Genomic DNA, 12,832 nt, shown 5'->3' with positions numbered 1-12,832 from the left:
AAAATACTTCTCTTTTTTTTGTTAAACTGTGTACAGTACTTCTCAGAAATAAATAGTTGTCTCTGTCCTAAAGAATGTCATCTAACTAACACCCTTAAATGCGGCCTTGATAATGGATACACCACAGCTAGAGGGGGAGGAAAGAGAAAGCCGGGATTATAGCTGGATAGAGTCATACCAGGAATAAACTTGTCCCTCTGTGATTTGCGTTGGGCAGTGTGCCTCTGACTTGTACACTGTAAATCTGTTTTATTTATCTTTTTCTTCTCTTCACTTTCCATTTTGTGAGCAGAAGGTCAATGTAAGAGCAAGAATAGAGAGCGTAGGAGTGGGAAGCTAGTGTACTTAGCTTTGGAGGAGGCTGTTTGGGAAATGTTGCCAAACTGACGTGAATGATGCTATCTGTTCCACAGTATTGAGAGACTTACAGTGACTTCTTTGTTATTTATCAGGACAGGGAGGGGCATGTGTAAGTTAGAGAGGAAGCCATTTGTTTAACCACTTCGGTCACTGACCAGGACTAAGCAGGGAACATTTTTCTGATACAGCTATTGCTGTGATTATTTAACAAATGTTCTCATTCCACATTAGCAAAGAAACCGAGACCGTACTTTGTATTTCTGTCAATGATGGTAACAAATCCCCTAAAGACACAGTAAGAAATGAAGTGTAATATATCCAAGAACTTGGTAATGAAAGCACTCGTATAAAATATAGGAGATCCAAATTGAAATTCTTTCTCTGCCTGAGTATTTCAAACTGATGTTTGCACTAGAGCCTTAAGGTTATATCGCCTTATAACAAGGCTGTTTGCTAATCAGTTATGTCTTACTGTATGTTGGACCAGAAATCCTGCCCTGGAGCTAGGAAGCCTACCTTAACAGGCAATCCATTAGAACTGATACACTAGCAAAAAAAGCCTGTGTTTTGGCAAATGAGTATTTATAAACCAGTGTTATTGAAAAATCTTCAAGCGTCTTCGTTGCTGATGGAGATTTAATGAGGCACGTTGCCTACTGTGCATGTTAATTCTCATTGAATCAGACGTAGAGAAATGTCTGTAGACAACAGTGAAAAATAAACCAGGCAGTGTTGTCCAGACATAAAAGATATAAAGCAAACATTTCCCGGGGTGTTAATGTTTGACAGGGAAACCCTGAGGAGATACAAAAGAAAATCCTGAAAGTTTTGGTTTGCTTGAGATCAGCAGTAGTCTGGTAACCTTTGTGTAGTGCATTGTCTCCTTGGAGCCCACGTACTTTGTTGGTAATTTGTATTATCTTCGCTTACTTATTCTTCAGATGCTAGGAGCTAAATGTCAATAGAGTATAAGGAGTACAAACAACATCACAAAACAGTGTTCATCAAAAGGTGGCCAGATCTACAGCCAATTTTAATAATTCATATAGTCACATATTCTATGGTTGGAATCCAGGTTAATACATTCTGCTTATAACCATGAGCTGATTTAGCCAAAAGTGCTGAGAGTCTGTTAGCATCCTTTCTAACCCAAATGTAGTATGCAGGAGAACTTTCTTCTTCTGAACCTTACTGTACTGAATAAATCCGGAGGCATCTGAAGTAGAAGAAAAATGTAGTACCATATTTCTCTGCTTTGGTATCCTAGATGGTTTTAGTTCTCCTGGTATCAGAGGTCATGGCAATTTGGAATGTTTCAGCCTGTCATACTGGATACATCAATCGCAGTGGCAAAGCTTAGAGAGAATGGAAGAGGAAAGGCACTAACGTGGCTTGCCAAGAACTGGGAGGAAAGCAATCCCAGGGCTATTTTGTAAAGTGTTATTTTTGGTTTTGACACCACACAATATCTTCTTGTGCCTGTAAACAGCATCCCTACCAGTTGTTGTTCCTCTGACTAAGATATAAACAATGATTAGACCTTGATATGCCTGAAATAACTGACAAAAGAACCAAACCAAGGACAAATTCCTCCAAAAGCTTCTTGCTTTTATGATCAGTAAAAGAGCTTGCAGGACTCTAATGGTTTTAGGTAATTCTTGATGGATCTTTGAGGGGCTTTGTCAGCCTAGGCGGTGTAAAAAACACACGTGTCCCTATCAACTATGATCTCCCTGGTTTCCTGCTACTGAGTTTGAGTCTGTGGAGTTGGGTACTTTGAGGGATGGGTGTGAGCATTCCCTTGTCTTATGCAAGGGTGATGCTCTAAGAAAACTTCAGGTCTGCCCTAGAGCTCACACCGCTTCTTGGGATATTCCCACCTCTCCTTTCCCACTCCTGTCCTCTGCAGCTTTTAGCCTTTAAATGGAAAAGCTGACCCAGATTCTATCTGGAAGTGTCTGCTGCAAGGCAGGAGGGATTTGGATGCAGCTGGTGCCCAGGGAGCAGGACTGCTGGTCAGTACTGAGATCTCAGAAACAGCTTGGGTTGCAGACCACAAATCCAGAGAGCTGCTGGATGCTTAGTGAGGTGTGGTACTTCGCCCTGTACTGCGTTATTCAACAGGACTCAATGGTGTGTAACTTCTGCTCACTCCCGTAGCAGTGCATCACAATTTACATTTCTAACTTCTGGATTTGCAAGAATGCACTGGCTCATAGTAAATGTGTATAAGCACTTTTATTGTGAACATGTTCATTGAGAATGCTTCTCAGACAGATAGCCTGCAGACTTTTAATTCTACTGAAGGTGCCTTTGGCTTCCCTCATACGGCATCAGCTTTCCTGATGGGCCTAAGACCTATTGCTATTGTTTTGCATGTAATCACTCAAGGAATCTTTCAAAAGAGGCATTCACATATGCATTCAGAGATGTGATAGAAAGTGAAATACTCGGTGTGGTTTGTAATTGTGTTTATCTAAGTGCAGTCTCTTCCTGTGTCAGAACAGATTTTTGCAAACAAGAGGGCAATGATTCAGTTCCAGGGGAAAACTGACAAAACAAACCCCGGCTTCTGCTGACCTGGTGCAGCAGTGAGCAGGGTCCTACCCTGGGAAAATATTTCCTGCTTCATTTTCATAAATATTTATGTAATTCCTTCTGGGAAATGTCTTCTTTAGAAAACTGAACATGCTGCTCCCTGACACAAATTTAACTGTTTGCTTACCCATGAGAGATCATGGGCATGTATCCAGCCTCGGATGTTCGCATTCTTATCTCAGGCATTTCTGTCTTTCAGGGCTCTCTTTCACTCTCCTCCCAGAGATCTCATTCTGTCTTGAGCTATGGAGCTTAGTTCTGGCTCTGGAATTTGAATATCTCCATTGCTCTTTGGAGAGTTGTTATTTTGGGCTGCAGAAATAGGGACCAAATATAATGTTTTACTTGGGATCACACTTCTGTCCTGCCCAGTTATACCCTTCCCATTCTGGTCTGAGGCTCCTCTCTATAAAAAATAGAGAATCAAATATCACGTAAGCAATTAAACAGAGGATTGCATGGCTAATGAAAGTATTTATATTCAGAAACAGGCCTAAACACACTGCTGTGAGCTGAGATACAACTGCTGTGTGGTCTTTAGAGTTTGCTTTCTGAGTTTATAGTAGGGATCAGCAGCAAAGCTGTGCACAAGTCACCCCAAAAGAACAGGGATACTGCCCACCATGACAAACCAAAAAAGGTTGAAGCTGTTCCCTTTAACCCTTTTTAACAGGCTTAGAACAGTCGCTGACTTTAAAGTGCAGACTGGCAGAGCCTTGTACGAAGCCTTGTATTAGTGCAAAGCTGAGCTTTGCTTGCTGACAAGCTCACAACCCTTCCATGAAACAGTGAACTGTGTGCGGTGCTCTGGAGAAAGCCGTGTGATGGGTGGAAGGCAGTCACAAGAGATGGAAGATGCTAACCTTGTACCCAGGATAAAACACGCATATGAGGAAGTGGTACCTAGGTGATGTGCTGACCTGTAGATTTCAATACAGCATGTGTTTATCATGCAGAGCAATGACAAAGCTTTAAAGCACAAGGTCTGTCAAGTCCTACAGGATCTTAGCCTCCTGGTCCTGTCATTCAGCTGCTGTGCCTTGCATTACCCATTGGACCTTCCTGTTAAACACAAGTATTTATAGGTTATATAGATATATTATTATTGAATTTTGGTTTTATTCTTTTTCAATTCAAACTCTGCTGCTCACTTTTCAAACAGATCCAGAGCCTAACAGATCTTAGCACTTTCTTCAGCAATTTGCAAAGGAAACCCCAGCAAACCAGAGGCAGCTACCTCCACTGTAAGGTTATAAGCTCATCCAGCAAAAAGGGAAGGCGAATGTGCAAGGAAGATGAGAGAAAAGGAAACACGGTGAACAAGGAAGGATGCATGGAAAACCAGAGAAAGCTTGAAGACCTCCCTCCTAGCCCACTGGTATGTGATAATAAGTGCATAGTCTAAACCAGGGAGTTTCTGTGGTGTTGAACACCGTCAGTGGTGCCATTGACTGCTCACTGCTTCAAAGGGGCTGACTTGCTGGTCTCAGAACTCCTGGCCTTGGTCACTGCCTGAACCCTGCTACCAAATGTGTCTCAAGGAATCTGCCCCATGCAGTGAACTCTATCTTACCTCCTGAGCTCCTTCTCCGGTGTCTGGGGGCTCACAGTGTTGTGCAATGTGTACCATAATGCTGGTTTCATGTCTGTGTGGGTATCTTTCTGGCAAGAAAAAGAAAGCATTGAACCTTATTCTCTCACCTTCCTAGTCATTGTCTGGCAGACTGTTTGCTAGTGAAGGGGGGGGGGGGGGTGATGGGGGTGGCTTATTTTCTGCTTGATGGCCTAACAGAAATGAAAGAAAAAAACCCTTTCTTCAGTACATGCTCAAAAAGCTGCTTGGCTTGCTTGCTTTCTTTTTTTTCTTTATTTTTTTACCTGTTACTGAATTAATGAATTTTACTTTTTTCAACTTGAAGCTTTGTACAATGAAGAAAGATTAAAAAAGGAAAAAAAGGTATTTTTCTGCTCAATTCTGACTATTGCTAGTACCTCTGAGATGTGACCTGTGATTTGGGAACTGGAAAGCTGGATTCCAGTCCCCACTTCATAGGCATGTCTCTGAATTGTAGATACTGGCTTAGGTATATAACGTGGTGTCATTATGGCTGGGTTTAGAAGTTTAACATATAAAGCACAGCACTAGCACAGGCTGGATAAAAGGACTGCTGCGACTTCTACCATTTAGAGTAATTCACAGCACTTGGAACTACTGCTGAGCCACCCCTAGCAAGGAAAAAAGTGAGCTACAGGGTTTATAAAAAGATCTCTGTATAGTAATTACTTTGCCATTGATGGGAGCTGTTGGGAACCACTGAGTTTTCAGCATTTTTCCCCAAGGCAGAATTCCCTAAACTTCGAGTTTTTATTTGTCTTATCCCAACATAGGAAGTGGCACCTTGCTTGGGTGCTTTGCTTTTTCGTCTAGCTGCTCTCTGGCTGCAGCAATATAAGTACAGATACAGAAGAAAAGGTCATAAATCAGCACAGTATTTCTCATCACCAAAACCTGGTGAATAGTTGCGTTTAATGTGTGGTCTTTTATGACAGAAGGTATTCAAAAGAATTTACGAGTTTGGAAGTAACATTAAATCAGTTCCAAAGACAGTGTCAGACCGTGTCCAACACTGTCATTAATATATTGTGTAGCATTGTAATTCCTCCAAGGGTTTTGGAGATTCCAACTTTTTATGGGATTCACAGTCACTTTCAGTTTAAGGAGCATGAAATTGCCACAATCTGCTACGTGCTTGCAGTTTAGTCAGGGCAGCACATGCTGGGAGGAAGCACTAGATCCTGACAAGTTTTTGCCCTATGTTGTGGTAGGGACGTCTTAGCCCTTGGGCCATAACCAGCCATAACCAGTTGAGAATAAACCTGAACTGGAAAGCAGCTGGGTTAATGGTAAGAGATTACCTCTAACATTAACTAGTCCTTGGCTTTATATCACAGAAGAGATTTACCATGCAAAGCATCCACAGTGCTGCATCACAGATCAGATGTTTTCTTTCCAAAGCCCACAGCCTGATCAAAAGAATAAAGACTACACAAAGAGCAGGCAGAGCTTGAATGCAGAACACATCATTAAGAAATCTCCAATTGCTCTTCTCTTTCCTCTCCTCCTTCTTCTTGTGTCTCATATGTCCTGATCCCTTGGCAGCAAAAATGACTTCAAACAGTGGAAGAGGCTGTTTGGCTGATCTTGGAGGTGATTCCAGCTTCATGCTGTTGACATGGTCCATTAACTGTTTAATCTGTGGAGAAGCTCCATCCATGCTGTAACATCCACATTCCTGGGCTTGGATTTGTGCCCTTCTTGCCCACAGTCAGTGTGTGCGCATCATCGCATGGCTGCCCACCCTGGTACCCATACAGTAGGATGGCATGGTGCCTGCTCACAGAGGTGGGAAGCCAATTTCACAAGGGTACAGATGAGCACTGGAATTGGATTTAGATTGGCATCCTGCTTCATGTTGCCTGCGCCAATTTCACAGCAAGAACTGTTCACTGAGAACTTTTTCTTTGTAACTTTCTAGACCTAATTGATCTGAAAGTGACTTGCTGCTTGTTAGCACAAGGAAGGGATTCACAGATAGCACGTGTTTTCCTTTAAGGAGGCTCTGTGGCGGGGAATGAGTCAGTAACTGTGAGTTTTTCCCTGTGTGTGGATGCCAGTGAGTCCTCAGTGCCAACTCCCTCAGATGTGATGACCATGCTGCTGTCATGCTATGGCACACGGACAGGCACGTGTTCAGTGAGTGTCTCTCTGTGCTGTGGTGGGGAGGGCAATGCAGACACAAACTAAATGCTGAGCTGCCCTTTTTCAAGGAGACAAAGGACAAGGATTGATATTTTACTGTTTTATAATAAGACCAGGCTGGATGGGGCTTTGAGCAACCTGATCTACTGGATAGTGGCCCTGCCTGTGGCAGGGGGGTTGGATCCTTAAGGTGCCTTCCAACCCAAACCAATCTGTGATTCTACAATTCTATGATTCTATGATTCTATTATATTTATTAACTAGAGTCCCTAGATATGGCAAGCATAATGGCTTTATACCTCCAAAGATGTGCATCAACCAGCACTTAATAAGGAAAAAATAAGTAGCAGGGACACACATCAATAGAGCAAACAAAGGAACTGAGCAATTCTAAAACGAAAGCAGGGATAAGAAAATGGGAAGTTATGATTTATCTGTTATTCTAATTACATGGGATTAGAATCAGACCAGAAACATTTGCTGCTTTGATTTGGCTGCTCCTGGGACTCCTCAGCTCTTTTCTCCTAAGTGGAGCATTTCAAGTGAGCAGGATCTAGCCTGAAGAAATCCATAAAGCTATATTCATTACTTAGGTTTGCTGTTTGTGCTGATTTAAAGATTTAGCTGGTTTGATTTTCTTTGGATTAGCTGAGCTCAGGGGATCTCTCCAAAGGAACGTGCCATTGGTTTTCCATTGGTGTTTTTTTTTTTTTTTAATGTGATGAGATGCATTAAATCTTTCATGCAGGCAGTCATTAATTGTCAAAACCAAAAATACCCCTGAACGGCTGTCTGCAATTATCCACACTGTGCTATATTTGGGACTCGTATTATGGTTTCTACCATTAAGAAGGCCTCCTTGTAATGCACCATCATGGATAAAACATAGCCACAAAAATGATACATATGGACAAAATATAAGGTGAAATTATGGGTTTCTATACTGAAATGGAACTACTGATGATGCATATGCCAGACATGAGTGACACACAGAACAGAACTGTTGGTAAACAGATGGAAAACTATAAATAAGCTTAAGACGAGACATCACACATTGTTTCAAGTGACAAATTTTGTACTAAAAGAATGAAAAAAGATCACAAATCTAGACAGACAGCACTGCTAAAAGTTATATGGCTGCATGATTCATTCCCCAAAGAAATCAATGTCAGGATGACATTTTTCTTCAGTCAGTACTGGCAACTGCTCGTAATTTGGGTAAACTTTCTCTGCCCTATGAAAACAAACCATCAAACCAAAAGGTAACCACTGAAACAGCTACCACTCAACTGAAAAAAAATAGCATTTTAAACAGAGCACAACATAAAACTGCATGAGTCAATCTACCGTAAACTTTTAGCAAATAGGATGTGTCATAGAGATCAGCTTCGGTGTTTCCAAAGAGCTTAGCCTTATACAGCAGGCTTTTTAGAAACAGACTTTGCTCCAAATAGTAATTCCCTATTTTCAATAAACCCTGACTGGCTGCAACTAGTTTTTTCTCCTGATACAGAGAGCCAAAATAACTGACTTGTAAACAGGAGCCTATGGAGCTAGATTAATTACAAGGATTATGTATAGTATTCAGAGCTTTTAAACCCAAAAGGGAACATTATGATGATCCCGGCTGGCCTCCTACGTAACATAAGCCTTGGAATTTCACTGCACCATTCCTGCTCACAGCTGCTGGTGGTGATGGGAAGCTGTGTCATCTCTATTTACCTATTTCAAGTGAGTGCAAACACAACTATCCTGTTCCAGTGACTAGTTAGCCTCATTTTGTGACCTGCCGGATCTTCTGCAATGCATGTTTAGTAAAGTATATTTAATGTGTGTTCCTGTTTAAATAAACAATTTAATTTGAAGTATTTATAGCTTTCTATCAATTTTAGGCCCAGATGCAACCTAGTTCTTAATCCTGTATCCTGAAAGTTGATTTATGGCATAGTGTATTGTAGTTAAGAGAGCACCTTCCATCTTGAAGTGCTATACTTCTTACCAGTGATGTTTTTTGCACACAGCAAAAAATGTTTCTTGGTTTCCTTTCCATTAAACAACAGTCCTGAGGTCCACTGTTTTATCTTGTTGCAGCATATAGTGTTCTTGACAAACTCCACAGCTATTTAAGTTGGAGGCTTTAGTCTTACCACTGCCTATCATGTAGGGAAGTGGCTGAGATGTTGCCTGGCTGTCCTTAGTGACCTTTACTGTTCTCATTTGATGCTCCTCAGTGTCTCTCCTGAGAAAAAAACTGAGTTCAGATATTTGCAACAAAACCTCAACATTTTGCCTGAATAACCTTTCAGATGAGACAGCCTGTTTGCTTGACGAACAAAGGGTCATCTCTCCATTATCCATGGGAAGATGATTTGGTTTGCAGATCAACCAGTGCAGTGGTTACAGAGAGAGCTAAGATGGTCCTGACTGAGTCAGTTTAAGTCGAGCAAAGCTAAGGAGTTCAGGCACAGTGCCACAGTATTGCTCATGCAGTTGTTTCTGTGAACAGTTCAGGTCCAGAAGGAGTTGTGCCTGTATTTTTCTTTTGGTTGTAGTACCTCTTAACTCTGAAGAGTTGATTCTAATAGATTTCCACAAAGCATCTTATTATGTACATTTATGTGGGGGAAACAAATTCTGCCATGAATAAGAAAGCCAGGTAGCTATTTTAGTCCCACCCTGTTATGCTGGAAAGGCATGCTATGGGTTTGGGAAGGATGCATAATGCAATTGAGAAAGGATGGGAGCAACAAGGATTTCCCAAGCTACCTTTCTGTGGAAAGGAGCAAATAGGGTAAAGAGAAAAATATAGGGAAGCTACAGAACTTGAAAGGGCTTTTCTCCAGTGGGTCTTTGAATGCAAATGAATGAAAAGCATGACTCCAAGAAGCAGTTTCGCAGGTAAGTATTCAGAAAGAAAATGAAGAGTTGAAGATCTATGATGGAGAAATAGAACAGCACATTAACTTCCCTGAGTTTTGAACTAAATCCTCTGTGAATTATACAGCATGGAAAATTCAGTGTTTAAATATGAAGAGTCCAGTCTGTGTCATCACCAGAATGACATAAACTCACAGTGGGAGCGGGTGTATGTAATAGAACGTAAGAACGGATTATCAAAGGGCTTTCTATTCCAAGTCATTGTTACTCACTTTGGAAAGCAGCAAAAATACAGGGTGAATTCGCATGACAAATAATATGGTAATGAGATGTATGCAGAGGTTTCTATTAAAGACATTCCTGTGCTTTTGCCCAGCAATACAATTTTGTGTCCATAGATACAAATTTTCAAAGTTATTGTCTTCTACGCAGTTTCACAAAGCTGGGCTGTGTCTTCCCTTTGTTCCCTGAAAATATCTACTGTCATCTGTATGAGAGACTGAAAGTGCATGCTCCTGATAGTCACTTGGGGACTATCAGTATAACCTCTGTTTTGCTGTCCCGTACCTCTGTAATGCCCACTGACTGGAAAAATGAATAAACATGTCCTGTAACCGACCATTCCAGAGATCCGGAGTCATGTGGATGATCACTTGTTCTCTGTGTCTCAACTTTGTGGTGGTCTGGGAGGAAAAAAAGACCTGCCTGTGGCAACCCCCAAAGATGAACAAGTTAGAAAAATAGTTGTACTTGGGTATTCTGTTTCCTGACATCAAAGCTTCTTGGGAGACAAATGTACCATTACGTGACATTATTCTTTTTGCTTCCCATAATAACTGTGGCAGACACTCACCATTAGCTTTGTGCATTTAAAATTCTGATTCAGTCAGGAAGACCAGATATGAAAGCTGTTTGGCATTGGGATTCCTCTCATTCTGAAGTCAGTAACAGCACTTTTATTGGGTTAGTCAGGACCAGCAATAGGCACCCCATATGTGGAAATGCAGGAGGAAATTTTTCTCCAACCTGATGCTCTGTGGTGGGCTGTATCTGGTGTTGCTGTAATCATCAGGGTGGCACCTGGCACCTGCACGCCTGGGAGCCCTGATCAGATTCAGAGATGGTTTGCACCTCTCCCTCCCAGAGCTCAGGGAAGCTGGGGCACCTGGGCAGCACTACAAGCCCATGCTGGTATCTCCACTGCAGCCAGCACAGCAGGAGAGCTTACAGGGGTGCTGGAGCTGCTCTCTGGTGAAAGGGAGCTGGGAGAGGCTCCCTCCTTTACCCCAGTCTGCAAGCTCTCTCCATTCCCTCTTCCATCAGTTCTCTCCATAGCAGCAAGGTGTGCGTGGCTGGTAGCTGAGAGAGTTCAGTTGGCTTTGTGTAGCTATCACAAGCAGTCAGTGTTGATGTCCCATCGATGATGGAGAGGTGGCTGCATGTGAACAGCGTAGCCTCTCTTTAAAAACTAAATCAACAACGCATACTTGAAACTGACACTTCTTTTTTTTTCCCCTTAGGTGGAAAACCAAGTCCTCTGAAGTTGGGAAATGCTGGATATTTGTCTGTCTGGCCAACTCAAATTCAGCCTGGTGTTTGTGTGTTCTGCTGTGATCTTCAGTTGCTTTCATCATGGGCTCTTTCTTCCCCAGGGCCCTGATTCGTATGAAGTTAGATCTGGTTACAAAATCAATGCTTTGAAATTAGGAACTATCAAACCTGGGGTTTCCCAAGTATCCTCCATTCTACAACACTGCCCATCTGCCCTTCTCCATTTTGTGCCTAGACCGAACACAAAATATGAGAATTTAGACCATCTGGGCAAATGCAAATGTGTTATTTCCTAACTTCTGAAAGTCTGATTTTGTCAGTGATGCAATCTCTGAACGCTCTTTCTCTGGTGAGCAAGAAGCAGTGTAAAAAAACTATTGAATCCAATAATCTGAAAGGATAAGTGATGTGAATGGACTGTAGGTTACCAATACAGCATTACTGCACTTCTGTCACAAGCAGTCAGCGTTGATGTCCCACTGATGATGGAGAGGCAGCTGCATGTGAACAGAGTAGGCTTTCTTTAAAAATTAAATCAGCAATGCATAGTTGAAACTGACACTCGTTTTTTATCTTAGGTGGAAATAACTACTTAGGTGGAAATTTCCTTAGGTAGCCCATGACTACTGTACCCGAATCGAAAGCTAGTATAAACTCCAAAGCAGAGGAAGGAGGAAAGCAATAACGGTGGGCTGTAAGCAGAAATGCAGCCTTTGTACTTAACAGTAGAGCAGAATTGTAAGAAAGCTGGCAGATATTTTAAAATCAATAGGAAGATAGCCTCTGCAGCCCAGAAAACGAATGATGAAGTTTTAAGAACAACTGCACCCATAAAGAAGACTAAATATTATAGACACTTTTGTTTTGGATCTTGCACCAGGCTGCTAAGCTGAGGCTTGTCAAACCTACACCTTGTTTTCAGTTTTCTCACTGATCTGCTGCCTATCGCAAGTAGATCTAGACATTCTGTGTTTTGCTTAGTCACCAAGTAGGCTTTTATGGCAGATTGTCCCTTTGCTATGAATTTTCCTTCATGTGGATGTCTATGCCTAAGATTAATCCAATAATAAACAATATGCTACAATTTGCAGCCCTTATTTATTTTCCTTTCCCACAACAAATGATTTTCTGATGGTTTTTTGTATTGCAGTGCCAGTGGAGGCGAACAGATGCAATTGAACTGCTAAGCCAGAGCCCTTCCCCGACATGTGGTTGAATTGTTAAGGCAGATCCCTTCCCAAATGGCTCTTGTTTATTGCAACATGCTTGCTAAATATGACAAAGTTTTCTGCATCAGCAGTGCTTTGCTGGGTCTGAGTGTGTTGACCCAATCTCAATAAAAGCTTTCTGACACAAGTGCCCAAAGGCATGTGAGTTGCTGTTATTTGTAACTATAAACTACTGGTTAAAAGTGACTTGAGTTTTGAGAAGAGACTACTGTAAAATATTCTTTTGTCTGAAGCAGCATGGCATTTGACAGCATTTTCAGACTAAACGTGCCTAAGCACCATTTTGCTATATTTGAGTACTAAAGAAGTAACTTTGTACCTTCATGGGAAAAACTGTAGGAGATTTTTGTTTAATGGAGTATCATCAGATGGTTTATTTTTTATTTCAGCCATATGAGTGCACCCCTTGTTATTCTGGGGATACATCCACTCCTGGGCCTGGGTGCAGAGCATACGT

The 12,832-nt window shown here is 41.7% G+C and overlaps 1 long non-coding RNA gene across 1 annotated transcript; it reads left to right on the top strand.

The window, feature by feature from the left end:
- Nucleotides 1-4,197: 4,197 nt before the first annotated feature.
- Nucleotides 4,198-12,236, top strand: LOC133223061 (uncharacterized). The gene is made up of 2 exons (XR_009728454.1): nt 4,198-4,336; nt 11,116-12,236. It is a non-coding gene; the product is annotated as an uncharacterized LOC133223061 (long non-coding RNA).
- Nucleotides 12,237-12,832: the final 596 nt, after the last annotated feature.

This window comes from Neopsephotus bourkii, unplaced genomic scaffold, assembly GCF_033783945.1.
Source record: "Neopsephotus bourkii isolate Nb327-2 ecotype Australia unplaced genomic scaffold, CSIRO-AGI_Nbou_v1 NB_1630, whole genome shotgun sequence".
Taxonomy (NCBI): Eukaryota; Metazoa; Chordata; class Aves; order Psittaciformes; family Psittacidae; genus Neopsephotus; species Neopsephotus bourkii.
Note: the sequence above shows the minus strand (reverse complement) of the source record. Positions and strands in the feature narration are given on the sequence as shown.